A 15,000-nucleotide genomic window follows, 5' to 3' on the forward strand; every position below is an offset into this window, starting at 1 on the left:
GGAGGGAGGGAGGGAGGGAGAGATGGAGGGATGGAAGGAATTAACGGTAGGATACTGACACACAGGTTCAATTAACACAATACACAGGTACACACACACACAGGTAGGGCAGCGACTAGTATTCAACGGTACACCTGGGCACGTGTGTACAGGTGTATCAACTCTCACCTGCTGCCCAATCCACTCTCTCTCTCTTTCTCTCCACTCTCCCTAAAAAAAAACTCCACACTAGTTTCAACCACATCACTGATCCACCGTCTTCTCTCCTCCACGCCCCCTGACTGTAGCTTCCACTTTATAATCAACTTTCCCTCCACTCCCTCTGAATTCATCACTCCACCCTCTTCCACATCATACATCCACTGCCTTCCACTTCATACATCCACTCTTTTCCACCTCACACATCCACTGCCTTCCACCTCACATTCACTGCCTTCCACCTCATACATCCACTCCTTTCCGCTTCATACACTCAACCAGTCTTACAACATCAAATCAAACACACACACACACACATAGCATCTCGACCGCATCCACCACAACACCACCGGCCGTACTTCACTCCACTCCGCCACACTCAGCACTGTAGCAGCACCACAGGCAAGCATCACAGTTACCGACCCACGACACACACTGCCAAACACACAAACACGCCCAGTCACCATGGCCAGTCACTCTAAGAACAGTTCATTTCCTGAGGCTCCAAAGATTTAACGGTTCCAATGACTGGCGTTCAAGTTTGTAAGCGTTTGAGTTACGTTCTGTCTCTGCACGAGCGCTCGTTCACCGTTCCGCGATGAAGCACACGTTCTTCATGTTTCCAATTACGTTTTCTTTTTCCCCTAACAAAAAATGGGTCACAAGTCTCAGCTGATAGAAAACGCGAGGACGCTCTCGTTTTTACGATCTCCAGAGACGTCTAACTAGTGTCCAGTTTTCTAGTACACAAGACTCTCTACCTTTTCTAGCAGGTCGTGTAGAGGGCAAGCACATTAGCGGGCCGTCACCTCTCGCTTCTGAATGTGCTTTTAATGCCACGAGATCATGAACCCTGTTAACTTGAGGTCGTTGGCTCTGCGCTCACTCACTGGCAGGTCGCGGGGAAGGAGGCACCGTGCGCTCACACCCGAACCTCACTGCGGCTTCTACCCCACTGAGGAGACCAACCGCGCGGCGCCGAACTTCACTCGCCACGCCGCGCTCTGGCAGTCTCCCTCACCTCGTCCCCGCTACCTTAGGACACACTCCCGTATTCAGAAAGGCTTGGCTATCTCACCATGACTATTTTCAAAGGCCACAGTAATGATTACCTAGGCTCTCAGGACTGTTTCTCCTGTTAATAATGTTGAAACTTCATTAATCTGTCAATAGAACAGTATAAACACTCTTAAAAACCTGTGTCACTTCAACTAGAGTCTTTTGAATGTAGTGGAGATGCAGCGTAGAAGTGTTTCACGCAGGTCCTCAGGCAGGCATCCGTCATGTCATTGCGTCACTGTTTTTTATGGTGTTGGGTAATATGTGTGATGGTTTAAGAGTCGTGGTGGTGGTGGTGGTGGTGGTGGTGGCGATGGCGGTGATGGGGTTAATTGGGTAAACATGAGGTAATTAAAAGTTTCTTGAGGGATGTTTGGCTGTTGAGGTGACGGGAGTGGCGGTTGGGCTTCGTAGGAATTTGTGGGTTACGTGTTTTTTTTCTTTTCTTTATTTTATTTTTTTTCTTTTTCAAGTTGAGTTTGTGATGTGGGTCTCTCTCTCTCTCTCTCTCTCTCTCTCTCTCTCTCTCTCTCTCTCTCTCTCTCTCTCTCTCTCTCATCACGTTTTTATGCTGCTACTACTACTACTACTACTACTACTACTACTACTACTACTACTACTACTACTACTACTACTACTAACGACTATTACACATTATTATTTTTTTTTAATATGTATATTAAATCACAGTTTAAATGAAATATGTTTACTTTTAATATGTTTATGTTTAATACATATTTAAATTAAATACTTGTCTGCTTCTATCCACTTGTAACACACACACACACACACACGCACACACACACGGGTCAGGAGGATCACGAACACCATTTCCGTCAAGCAGCATCGCATTACGCAGTTAATAGCGTCCCAGCCGCAAACACACACACACACACACACACACACACACACACACACACACACACACACACACACACACACACACACACACACACACACACACACTCTCGGTCGCATGCAAATGGCAAACCTTCCATCACTTCTGAGCAAACTTCAATAACTTCAGTATAGATATTAGTGCATACTCCTACGATTGGTGCTCTGTGTAAACTCAAATCTCGCCATGTGTAAATCATATTGTAGCCTCGAATCCCTAAATCGTAAACTGAGATCCGTGAAGGCAGACGAGTCTCGCGGTGCTCGCGAATCAACTGAAACAAAGCTTCGTCTAAGACTTGAATTTCGTGTAAACTTTATAAAACTTTCCTTGAATATTACCTGTTGATACAAAAAATTAAATTCACAAAGCAGCTGAACGAACCTTATGAACCTCGCGAATCAATAAAACAAAGCTTCGTTTCGTTTAAGACCCGACCTTCATAAAACTTCATAAAAACTTCATAAAACTTTACTCAGATATAAACTTTCGCATCAACCGAAAAAGTAGAAACAGGAACAAAAAGCTTAATCTTATCGAGCGTGCTCCGGTGTTTCGCCAAACAGTGAAGCAAACCCATAACTCGAAGGGGAGACCTAAGTAGCTGGTTCGGCGGGTCTTAAGTTGTATTACGACTGTTTGTGGGCCGCGAGAAGGCATCTTGAGCTCCCTGGGGCGCCGGCTTAGGAGGGAGAGGCTGGGGGAGGCAGTGAAGGTGAGAAGAGGAGATAAGGGAGAGGGAGAGGAGAGGATCTCGAGGAGGGGGGATGAAGGGGTCTTTCAAGAGTGCAGGTTTCGGAGGAGGAGGGGAGGAGAGGGCTGGAGAGAATGAGACAATGGAGGGGAAATATGTGGAGGTATTCGCCCGAGGGAGGAAAGAGAGGAGAATAAGATACGGAACACACACACACACACACACACACACAGAGAGAGAATAAGAGAGAGAAAGAAGGAACAAAAAAGTCTTCTATCCCTACTCTCTTTCTGTTCCTCCCTCTCCTCTTTATTTCTCTCTCACTCTTGACAATGCGTGCTAAAATTGCAGGTTTAAATCATGTACATAACGGTGCTTGCAAAAGGCGACAGGTAAACGTGAGAAATTTATTACTGTGCCGTGAATCAATTGCCTTCATGCTGTTACTTGTGCTGTGTTGCACGTGCTGTTATGTATAAAAAGTTCAGCGTTTGTAGTGTTCGAGATAAGTAACAGTAGTGATGATGTTAATTGTGATGGTGGCTTTCCTATCTTTGTGGTGCTGATGCGGCGTTGTGCTGTGTGATGTATTGCTGCTGTGGTGTTTTGTGTCAGTCTGCGTTTGTGTTACTGTGTGGTGATGATGGGTTTTCTATCTTCCTGGTGTTAATGTGGAGTTATGATGTTTAATGTACTGGTGTTGCTATGGTGACTGTTAGTGGTGTTACAGTGCTCATGGTGTTGTGGTGTTGTGGTGTTGAGGGAGTGGGCCGTGGTTGTGGTGTTTTATTGCAGTGGGTTGCCGTAGTGCAGTGATGTGTGTGTTTTAGAAAGTACAGGAGGAGGAAGTATTGGTGGTGTGTGGTGATGTGTAACAGTGATGTGGTGAGTGGTGATGACTTCTGGTGTGTGGTGGTGAAGGTGTGTGGTGGAGGCAGTGTGCGTTAGTGTTAGTAATGTTGTGGTGTATGTGTGTGTGTGTGTGTGTGTGTGTGTGTGTGTGTGTGTGTGTGTGTGGTGTGTGTGTGGTGTGTGTGTGTGTGTGTGTGTGTGTGTGTGTGTGTGTGTGTGTGTGTGTGTGTGTGTGTGGTGATGTGTGGTGGTGGTGGAACAACATTTAAGTGACACAAGTGAAGGAAAATAGGTGTTATGATTCTTGAACTACAAGCTATGAGTCTAAGTGTCACCCTCTCTCTCTCTCTCTCTCTCTCTCTCTCTCTCTCTCTCTCTCTCTCTCTCTCTCTCTCTCTCACACACACACACACACACACACACACACACACACTACATCTGCAATTCAAGTTTTTCTTGCACCTCTTTTTCACTCTCACAGCTTCCCTCCCCTCACTCCTTAGCCTTGACTCTCAGAAGATCTACACTCAGCTACTCAAGGTTCTGCTGACTCTTGCACTATTGTTCTTATAAATAGGAAGGCGGAGGGGGAGGCTGGCAGGGCGGGGTTTCCGTTCATTATGTCTAAATACGCCTTTCTTTCTTATCTCCCTTCATCTCTTCTGGAGGTGGAAATGTTCTCGCCTTTAGTTTGCCACATGTATGCTTCACATTTCTGGCACCTGTGGTACACCTGGCTGTGCTACCTGACCAGCTGTCACCGAGTGATTAATGGGTATACCTGATTTCTTTATGATGTTGTTGTTGTTGTTGTTGTGTGGTGGTGGTGGTGGTAAGGGTTGAGGTAGGGGTTGAGGTAGGGGTAGTGGTGGTAGTAGTAGTAGTAGTAGTAGTAGTAGTAGTAAAAGAAGAAGAAGAAGAAGAAGAAGAAGAAGAAGAAGAAGAAGAAGAAGAAGAAGAAGAAGAAGAAAAGAGGAGTGAAGTGGAGTGGAGAGGAGAGGAGAAGAGAGGAGAGGAGAGGAGAGGAGAGGAGAGGAGGAAGCAGAAATAGAAGGAGCAGTAGTAGTAGTAGGAGTAATAGTAGTACCAGTAGCAGCACAACTAATCACTATTCCCAAAGATTCCTAATACTAAGAATCTATTTTAATCTTACGACTCAAAATGAAGCAAAAGACTAACTATCATTGGCCGCTGTTCACTTTTTTTTTTTTCTCCTCTCTGAATAAGTTTTCAGTTGTCTAATCTCGGAAGCTTTCGATAAAACTTTGGATGCAAAAAAAAAAAAAAGACGAAACCCGACTGAATTTACGGAAAAGATGTCATTCTTGCAACATTTTTTTTTCTCTCTTGCGTGTTATCTCCTTTCGTCTGATTTCGTTGTAATCTTGCGCTCTTTTCGTAACTTATCTATTAGTGTTGCAATTTTGCTTTCTCATTTTCTTTAATTCAATCCTAAGTTTTCCTGGTAAGTTGCTTGTTTTCTTTTGTTTTTGTTTATTTTCATCTCTCTCTCTCTCTCTCTCTCTCTGTGTGTGTGTGTGTGTGTGTGTGTGTGTGTGTGTGTGTGTGTGTGTGTGTGTGTGTGTGTGTGTGTGTGTGTGTGTGTGTGTGTTTATCTTCGTTATGTTTCTACCTGTTTATTTCCTATTTTTCTTTTTTACTTGTGTACCTGTTTCCCTCTTGGTTCCACTCTATTTGCTCCTGTTTTTCCTCTCTATTCCACTCTACCTCCACCTATTTCTCCCTCTCTTTCATTCCACCTGCTTCCGTTTCCCCCTCTGTTCCGTTCCACCTCTAGCTGTTTCCCCCAGTGTTCCGTTCCACCAGTAGCTCTTCCCTCCCCAGCGTTCCTATTTGCTCCTATTTCCCTCTAGCGTTCCGTTCCACCTGTTTCCCCCATGTGTTCCTTTCCACCAGTCTCTCCCTGTGTTCTATTCCACCTGCACGTGTTCCGTTCCACCTGTTCCTGGAAGCGGAGAATATCCACACGCATCCTGTCTCTTATCGAGTTTCACAAAGCTCCTGTTCTTTACTTTCTACTTTTTCCTTGCCTGCGCACCACTCATCGCTTCTGTAACTCCATGGCGCGCCCTGCTCTCTTATTTATTGGTTTACTGGTCTTCCTATTAATCCTGCATGCATGTTTGGTTCTTTCTTTCACGTTCCAGCTGGTTTACTAGTGTCATATACTTTTTGCATGTCGTTTGGTCCTTTACTTCATGTCCATATTGGTTTACTTGCTCTTTGTGATCTAATCTATAATATGAAGTTGTATGGTGTTCATTTACTCAGTCCTATTCCTTTATTTGGTGTCGTATTCTTTTACTTGGTGTTCTAAGCTTTTTTGATGCCCCGGTCCTTTGTTTGATGTCCTAATCCTTTACACAATGCCCTATTCATTTAATCAAGGTCATATTGCTTTATAAGATGTTTTATTTCTATACTCGGTGCTCTGCTTCTTGATATGATGTCCTAATACTCTGCATGATGTCCCACTCCTTTACTAGCTGGTAACATTCTGTTCTCCTTACTAATGTCCTGTCCTCGTTTGATGTCCTACAGTTTGTACTCCTTTACAAACTGATGATGTCCAATTAGAAGAACCCCTTGACTGGTTAATGATGTTAAGTCCTAAACTCCTACTGATGTCAGTTTTTTTTTTTTTTTGTAAGGGTAACAGAAATTAATGAAAAAATAAACAAACAAGGAAATAGATAGATAGGTGAACAAAAAAGTAAATAAACAGGTAAAAAAACAAACAAACAAACAAACAAACAAACAAACAAACAAATGAATGAATGAATTAATGGATAAGTAGATGAATGAATAAATAAATGAATAAATAAATATATAAATAACAAACAAAAATAGGAATAAAAAGAGCCACTGAGACACCAATCCCTACAAAAGAGTAGTGCATACATACATATACATAAATAAATAAATAAATAAATAAATAAATAAATAAATAAATAACAAAGAAAAAAAATGTGAACAAACAAACCCATTGTAAATACCAATCTCTATAGAGGTGTTCACAAGTACCCCCTCCATGTGACAGCCGGCAGCCAGCTAAGCCCCGAGCTCGCAAGGCCCTGTTAAAGTAAGAAGCAGCTCGACGCAACGCCCAGCCAGTGACCTTTCTCATCTTTCCCTCAACGTGATCCTCCTCCCTTCCCTGATCCTTGACGACACCCATATGTGGCAACTGTATCTTCTGGTGTACTGGGGTGAGTCAGTCAGCCAGCCAGTCAGTCAGTCAGTCAGTCAGTCTCTCTCTCTCTCTCTCTCTCTCTCTCTCTCTCTCTCTCTCTCTCTCTCTCTCTCTCTCTGATTTTATCATTATTATCATTACTATTATTACTTTTTATTTATTTATTTTTATTTAAGGGAAAGTTTGTTTGCTATGATCCTACGTGTGGTGTGTGTGTGTGTGTGTGTGTGTGTGTGTGTGTGTTAGTAGGTATTTCCCAGCACGCGGCACACAACAATATATTCAATAGCGTGGAAGTGAAGTGAAGGTTATTCCTCCCACCAGTTCTTTCTCCCTCACTCCCTCATTCACTCACTCATCCACTCACTCAACTCTCACTTTCACTCCTCGGCCCTCCACACTCTAACTTCCGCTACTAGTGCCGCAATGGTTTTTACATGCCTTTTATCACTATTGTGGTCATTGTTATACACGGGAACGTCATCTGTGTGTTACCTGCATTGTGTCTTCACGCCTCGCAACCTCGCCATATAACATTTCCTGCGCCAATAGTCAATCAATCGAGTCTCCTTTTAACTTTCTCCACAACACAAGCTACTCTCGTCTCTATTTGCTTCGTGGCGTTCATCTTTCTAATGCACGTTAGTCACTATGCTTCCATTTTCGTTCCTATGCAAGATTTGTGAGGGAAAACTACTGGAAAAGATTGGTATTGGTATTTGGTGGTTTTCTTTGGCTCTGTGAGTTTAGTATTCTAAAAGGAGAAACTGGTCAACTTGTAATCTCTCTCTCTCTCTCTCTCTCTCTCTCTCTCTCTCTCTCTCTCTCTCTCTCTCTCTCTCTCTCTCTCTCTCTCTCTCTCAATATACTAATGACTAATATCCATTTGTTAGCAGATTTTTCTCCGGTAAAATGTTGATAAAAAATAAATAAATAAAACGCACTGGAAATTGTTAAAATAAAATGTGTAAAAACTCATTCGTAGAAATTCTCTCTCTCTCTCTCTCTCTCTCTCTCTCTCTCTCTCTCTCTCTCTCTCTCTCTCTCTCTCTCTCGCATCGAAACAAGAGTAGCCATCACACAGTCCAAAAACCAAACTAAACACCCCAACACCCCCACCTCCCTCATGCACGTCCACCCCACCCCACCACCACCACCACCACCACCACCACCACCACCTCTCACCCCAAACAAAGAAGGGGTAAGCCGCGCCCTCGCCACCCTCCCGTCGCCCCTTGAGTCTGGTCCCCCTTCTCCCGACCCTCGCTTGTCTACAGAGGCGCACAAAGGCAGGGAAGGTGACTAACTCGGAACTGGTTGGTGTGGAAAATGTACATGTGTGTTTCTTTTGCTGTTTAAGGAAGGACTTGTTGGTTTAACGTTGCGAATGACTTGTGGGTGATAATGGTGATAAGGATGGAAAGTATAGTGGTTTATTTGTACAGTGATGTATGGACAGGTTTATTTTGTTGTTGTTTAAGGAAGGGATGCTTGTTTTAGGGTAAGGTGAAGGACAGGTGAGTCATGGTGGTGGTGTTAAAGTAAGGGTTGTATTTTAGATTGAAAGAAAGGACGGGAAGTGAAGAAAACAGTTCACTGTGATAATAATATAATGTGGGAATTAATTTTTTGCTTGTTGTTAATTAAAGATGAATGACTTAATTTAATTTACTATTGTTACTTAAGGAATAATTGCTTGAATAAATCTGATAGAAAAAAAAGTCATAAAGCGCTGAATTAAAGAATGGTAAGAGCAGGAAACTTTGATATAAAGTAAACAATTAAATAAAACGATATATATATATATATATATATATATATATATATATATATATATATATATATATATATATATATATATATATATATATATATATATATATATATATATATATATATATATAAAAGAAAAACAGTAAATCTAAACAAAATACAACAGTGCATATGACATCTGCTTCAAAAAGAAATCATGTATAAACGGAATCAAAATTTAAAGGAAGCAATTTGACATGACGGCAACACCACGTTAAAGTAAATGACAACACATAAGGTAAAAAAAATCATGTTCTCACTAATTCCGCTGCAGTGAGAAATGGCAAATATATAATATCTCGTCTCAAATATTAAATGCGTCCGCTTCCTATGTGTGATCGTGAAGCAACTTTGTACGTTAACAGTGAAGACATTGAGTCTCCTTTTCTGGATCTGTGATATTAACCTTTTTACTGTTCCTGTTAACACCTAGAGCCAAGGCACGCACTACTCAACTTCCTTCTTGTCTATACCGTTTAAGTAAAGGCAGGTTAGGAAAATAGAGCTTTGGTACTCTATAAATTAATCCTATTGTGTTCGTTCGTATCATGTTAACACTCAACTTTGTCAACCATGATATAATTTTCTTCTTGTCTCTATCGTTTTAGTACAGCCAGGTAAAGATACGACACAGAGCCTTGCTAATCTGTAAGTCAATCCCTCACTGTCTGGTAGGTTAGGCTTACAAAGGAATAAATAAGTGATGATGCTCTGTGTGTGTGTGTGTGTGTGTGTGTGTGTGTGTGTGTGTGTGTGTGTGTGTGTGTGTGTGTGTGTGTGTGTCGCCTTTTATCTGGTTAAGGATGTTTTTTTTTTCTTTTTTTTCCACAACGTTAACACACGTTAACACACCACACTGGGAGAATTATTACGGATATGCAAATTGCAACACAGGATTCTCAATTTTAGTTTAGAAATATAATGAGTTCAGTTAGTCTCTCTCTCTCTCTCTCTCTCTCTCTCTCTCTCTCTCTCTCTCTCTCTCTCTCTCTCTCTCTCTCTCTCTCTCTCTCGCGGGAAATGAAATATTCACACACACGTAATTTAACTTACCCCCTCCACACACACACACACACACACACACACACACACACACACACACACACACACACACACACACACACACACACACACACAGCACCACACCCTAATCTCCCCCTTTAGCAAGCCAAAAAAAACCTCCTCCCTTCTTCACCCTTCCTCCCTTTTACAACAACTCCCATGCCTCCCTACCACACACCTCCCCTCCACACACATCCTGCACCTAACCTCCTCTTTTTCCTCCACCTCCTGCTCCTCCTCGAAATATATTACTTCCACTTCACACTTTCCACCGCCGAAGGGGAAGGTGGAGTTACTATTGGTGGTTATAAATAGCAACAACAACAATAACGAGAGAGAGAGAGAGAGAGAGAGAGAGAGAGAGAGAGAGAGAGAGAGAGAGAGAGAGAGAGAGAGAGAGAGAGAGAGAGAGAGAGAGAGAGAGAGAGAGAGAGAGAGAGAGAGAGAGAGAGTGTCAAAACATTCTTCAGATCCATATGACGTAATCTAAATACACAAGCAGGAATATTCAAGGGAAGACTCAAGGAATTATTTATCTCTATGAAGTGCTGCTCAAGTCACAATATTTTATTGTTTTCTGGGGGTTAGGGATAAGTTGATATTTCCTAGTGCTGTTTTTTTCTTTTTTTTTTTCCCTAAAGTGGTTACATTTCTGAGTTTGTTTTTCCTTAGTTACAATGCTTATATTTTTCATCTATTTTATTTACTTATATATATTTTTTTTTTTTTGGGGGGGGGGCGTTTAGGGATGAGTAGATATTCCCAAGTGCTGAGTTTGTTTTTCCCTAAGTGGTCATGTTTTAGGGGTGAGCAAATCTCTCCCACCGTTTCTGAGTGTTTTCTCTAAAGTTACAATGCTTAAATTTTTTTGGCAGTTTAGGAATGACCGGATCTTTCCTAATATTTTGGCGTCTGTTTTCCGTAGTGGTTTCAGACTTTACTCAGTTCTTTCGAATACTTTTTTAGCTATAAAATCACGTGATACTAGTTTTAAGAATTTTAGGAGTCACCAAAATTTCCCCATTGCTTCTGAGTTATTTATTTATTTATTTTTTACTCCCTCAAAATTTTCTCCTTGTCTGTTGCCCCTTTAGTAATGACAGTGTGACACCATTAACGTGACTTTTTACTTCATTTGAGTAAATCCTGAATGACTTTTGAAAGGGGAGGAAGAAAGAGAGAGAGAGAGAGAGAGAGAGAGAGAGCTGCAACATAGCGGCCTCTCATTTTTTTTTTCTCTCTCTCTCTCTCTCTCTTTTTGTGGCTTCATCAGCCTCCTTCATGCTTAAAGAGGCTACGTTCATCATGGCAGGTTATACAGAGACCGAGTGAGATTAACTTGTATTTAAAGACATGATAACAAGAAATACCGAACGTTTCACACGGGAAGACGGAACGAGTGCGTATCTGAGGCGAACACGTGGCAGCTTGAGACAAACCAGTGCCAGGTGTCAGAGGGCCAAGTGGCACTGAAGACAAGGGAAGGCGGCAAAAGTGAAAAGAATAACACGGTAATGCGAATATGTGGGAGTTAATCAGAGAGGTGCCAAAACAGTGCCAGATGTCAGATTCAAGTGGCACTAAAGACAAAGGAAGGCGGCAAAACTAAAAAATAAATAAATAAATAAATAAAATAGTAAGATAAAATGAAGTAACACGGTAATGCGAACACGTGAAATAGATGATCAGAGAAGTGCCAAAACAGTGCCAGATATCACATTTATGTAGCACTAAAGACAAAAAGAGACAGTAAAAGCAAAATAAATAAATAAATAAATAAATAAACAAATAAATAAATAAATAAATAAAATAAATAAATAAATAAATAAATAAATAAATAAAATACCACGGCAAAGTGAAAACGGGGAATACTCAATTAGTGCCAGAACAGTGCCAGATACCTGACTGATGTGGCACTGTAGGACTAAAGAAAACGACGATTAAGGAGAATTAGGAGAATAACACGATGATGCAAACACGTGACACTGGAACAAGAGACGTAAAGGGGAAAGATTATAACATTTTTTTTCTTTTGTGTCACTCTCATAGCATTTGTAGCCTTTCCAGATGAAGCTTAGAGGGCCATTATAAGATTTAAGGTAGCTGTCATAAGATTAGGTAAGATAAGTGGATTTCAGGTCGCTTTCATAATCAATAAAGCCTTTTCAGATAGAGATTAGAAGATACTGGTAAGATTTAAAGACCACGGTATGATACGACAGGATGATTTATCTATTTACTTTATTTTTTTTCGTTTTCATAACCTCTAAAACCTTCCTAAACAAAATACTTGCAGACAAAACCTTCAGTCTTTCGAGGAGTTTAGCCTTAGAAGACACTCGTGAAATTTAAAGTCGTATTAAAATCTCAGAAACTGTATGAGTGTTACAGGACAAGGATAAGTAGAATGTTAGATACAGACAGATAGGTATGTGAACTTTATATAGACCTTGGAGGACAGATAACTAGAGCGACAGATATAAATAGATGGATATGTAAAGTTAAGGTAAGGCTTAGAGAGCAGATAACTACAGTAATAGATATAGATAGATAGGTATGTAAATTTTAGGTAAGGCTTAGAGGACAGATAACTAGAGTAATAGATATAGATAGATAGATATGTGAATTTTAGATGAGGCTTAGATAACAGATAACTAGAGTGATAGATATAGATAAATAGGCATAAGGCTTAGAGGATAGGAGATAATGAGTGATGGGTACAGATAGGTGTAATATAGTATATATAGACATCATTGCAACCACCCCACTTGGAAGGCATCCCTATAGACTCAGGCTAAAGAGGCGCCGCTGTGAATGCGACACGCCAGGTGATCCCATGCCAGGAACAATGCTCTGCCGGGACACGGGATGATCTATAGTTATACACGTGTGGGTATGATACTTGTATTGACAATACTGCGATATACACTGAGGTTTGATTTTAGCCTTCCTCTGTGTCCTAATCGTGGTGAAGGACTGATGATATTACTTCTGTTTGCCCATATAAGTAAATAAATGAGTTATTCACATTTAAATATAGTACGAGAGTGGCAATACTGGATCACATATTAAAATTGAGTTTTATTTCAATCTTCGTCTACTTCCTATTCGTGAAGGGCTGAGGATATTACGTTGGTTTGTTTCTATAAAGTACAATTAGTTATACACGTATAAATATGGTACGTGAGTGGAAATTACTGGATATACATTGGGATTCAGTTTGATTTAAGCCTTCGTCTGCTTCCCATTCGTGACGTGGGACTCAGGAAATTACTTCACTTTGCCTCTATAAAGTACAGTTAGTCATACACGCCTGAATACGGTAAAGTGCTGTACGTAAATTAAAAATACAGGATATTCATTGACAGTTTGATTTCAGCCTTCCCCTGCTTCGTGACGTGGGGCTGCTGACACTACTTGTTGCCTCTAAAAATACAGCTATACACGTCACAATACAGTACGTGTGTAAATACTGCGATATACATTGATAGTTTGATTAAAGTCTTCCTCTGCTTGCTACTCGCGGTGAGAGCCTGTGCTGAGGACACCTCTGCCTCTACACTGCCTGGAGGGGGAGGGATTGTGAGGAGTTAAGTGTGTCCTCTTATAAGACCTGAGGGGCGTCGCTGATCCTCTTAATAACTCTACACTCGAGCTCTACCAATAAGGAAGGAGAGTCTTAGGTAACCCTTTGACTGCTTTGGCTTCTCCTCTAGGTCCGAGTAATATGACGTTGTGGCGCAGTCGTGGTCACAAGGCGAGTATCATCTGACACTCCTATGTCTTAACGTTTTCCCTCAAGCTTAACCCTTTCACTACGGTATGCACTAATTCGCAGCACTAAAAGCAATATATGGAGTCTTTATAACCAAGCATTTCACCTCCCGTTGCTTATTCTTATCTTGTCACGCCCTCTCATATCACTTCTCTCAACCTCAATATTATCACTCTTCTTATTCACCCTTCTACATTTTCTATTCAAGCAATTCCTCCCATGTAAGCAGAGTGTAGTTATAGAAGACAGCACTGACAGCAAAAATGGTCACGGATAAAATATTTTACTCCATATAATTCACTGTTTGCTCAGTAGCGTTGAGGGTTAAATGAAGCAAGTATCACACTGTCATTAGTGGTTCAAGGGTTAATGGAGGGCAAGACAGCGCCACACGTGGAGAGTCACACGGTGGTATGGTAAGGCAAGGGGCTGGAGAGGCGCATCAAAACTCCTTAAAAGCACAACTGACCGTTCTCTTAGTTTCTGTACTTTCTGTACTAGTTTATCTATTTATTTTTTGTGGGAGTGACGTTATGAACAGGATTTTTAACTATTTATTTTTCTGCGTTTTCCTTGGATTATCTTCCGAATAAAAAAAAAGAAAAGAAAACTGGAAGACTGTCACGACGAAAGATAAACCACTACATTCTCAAGCATCATATCTTATCTCCAAAACTTCCAGGAAGCTCATCTGAAATAATCGGAGCTTCCAGTGGTGCTTTCATGATTCTGCCGATAGCTAGACAAGAATTCTGCGTAGTGAAGAGAAAAGTACAGATGAGAACCCGGCTAATCACTCATGCGGTCTTTGAAAACAGTCCTGCTGAGAGCGTCATTGCGTTTAAGAGTAGGAGACAAAGAAATGTCAAAGGTGGAGGGCTAAATCAAATGGACGTGGATGGGAGGCGTTGGTACACAAACTCCACCTTCCTGCCTCCTCATACGGTCACGGGAGGGTGTGCGATATACGGAACATATTCTGAACATTTCCGCGCCGCACCTCCACTACGTTCAAAAGCCTATAGCTGAAGTTACACGGGTTTTCAAGGTTGCTTTTATGGTTCTAGTGGTAGGGTGACAAGATTTCTGCATCACTAGCATGATAAACACTCGCGAGAACCAGATTAATCATGTCTGTGGCTTTGGTTAATAGTGGTGGTGAGAGCAGAGCGTTTCAAAATACCGGTCTATGTGGTTTCCGTTCTCGCAAGTTACGGGTCATGACTGTTCTGGTGTGTTAGGGAGCAATGCCTGGCTGGTGCTTGCTCCCCGCCTACAGCTGACCTATGTTTGGCTCACTTGTCATCTCTTCGCGTCCCCAGAAGCGTGACAATAAAATCTAGGTTAACATTCTTATTATGTTTTATAAATATGAGGCATAGAGATATATAATTCCTTGATGCTTCCAATCCTTACAGGTAAACCAACAGAACTCA

The 15,000-nt window shown here is 41.4% G+C and overlaps 1 protein-coding gene across 2 annotated transcripts in view; it reads right to left on the reverse strand.

Moving 5' to 3' along the window:
- Positions 1 to 15,000, reverse strand: part of LOC135114775 (uncharacterized) — a 34,259-nt gene that overhangs the window by 4,775 nt on the left and 14,484 nt on the right. The window lies entirely within an intron of this gene.

The sequence above is a fragment of the Scylla paramamosain genome, chromosome 28 (assembly GCF_035594125.1).
Source record: "Scylla paramamosain isolate STU-SP2022 chromosome 28, ASM3559412v1, whole genome shotgun sequence".
Classification (NCBI taxonomy): domain Eukaryota; kingdom Metazoa; phylum Arthropoda; class Malacostraca; order Decapoda; family Portunidae; genus Scylla; species Scylla paramamosain.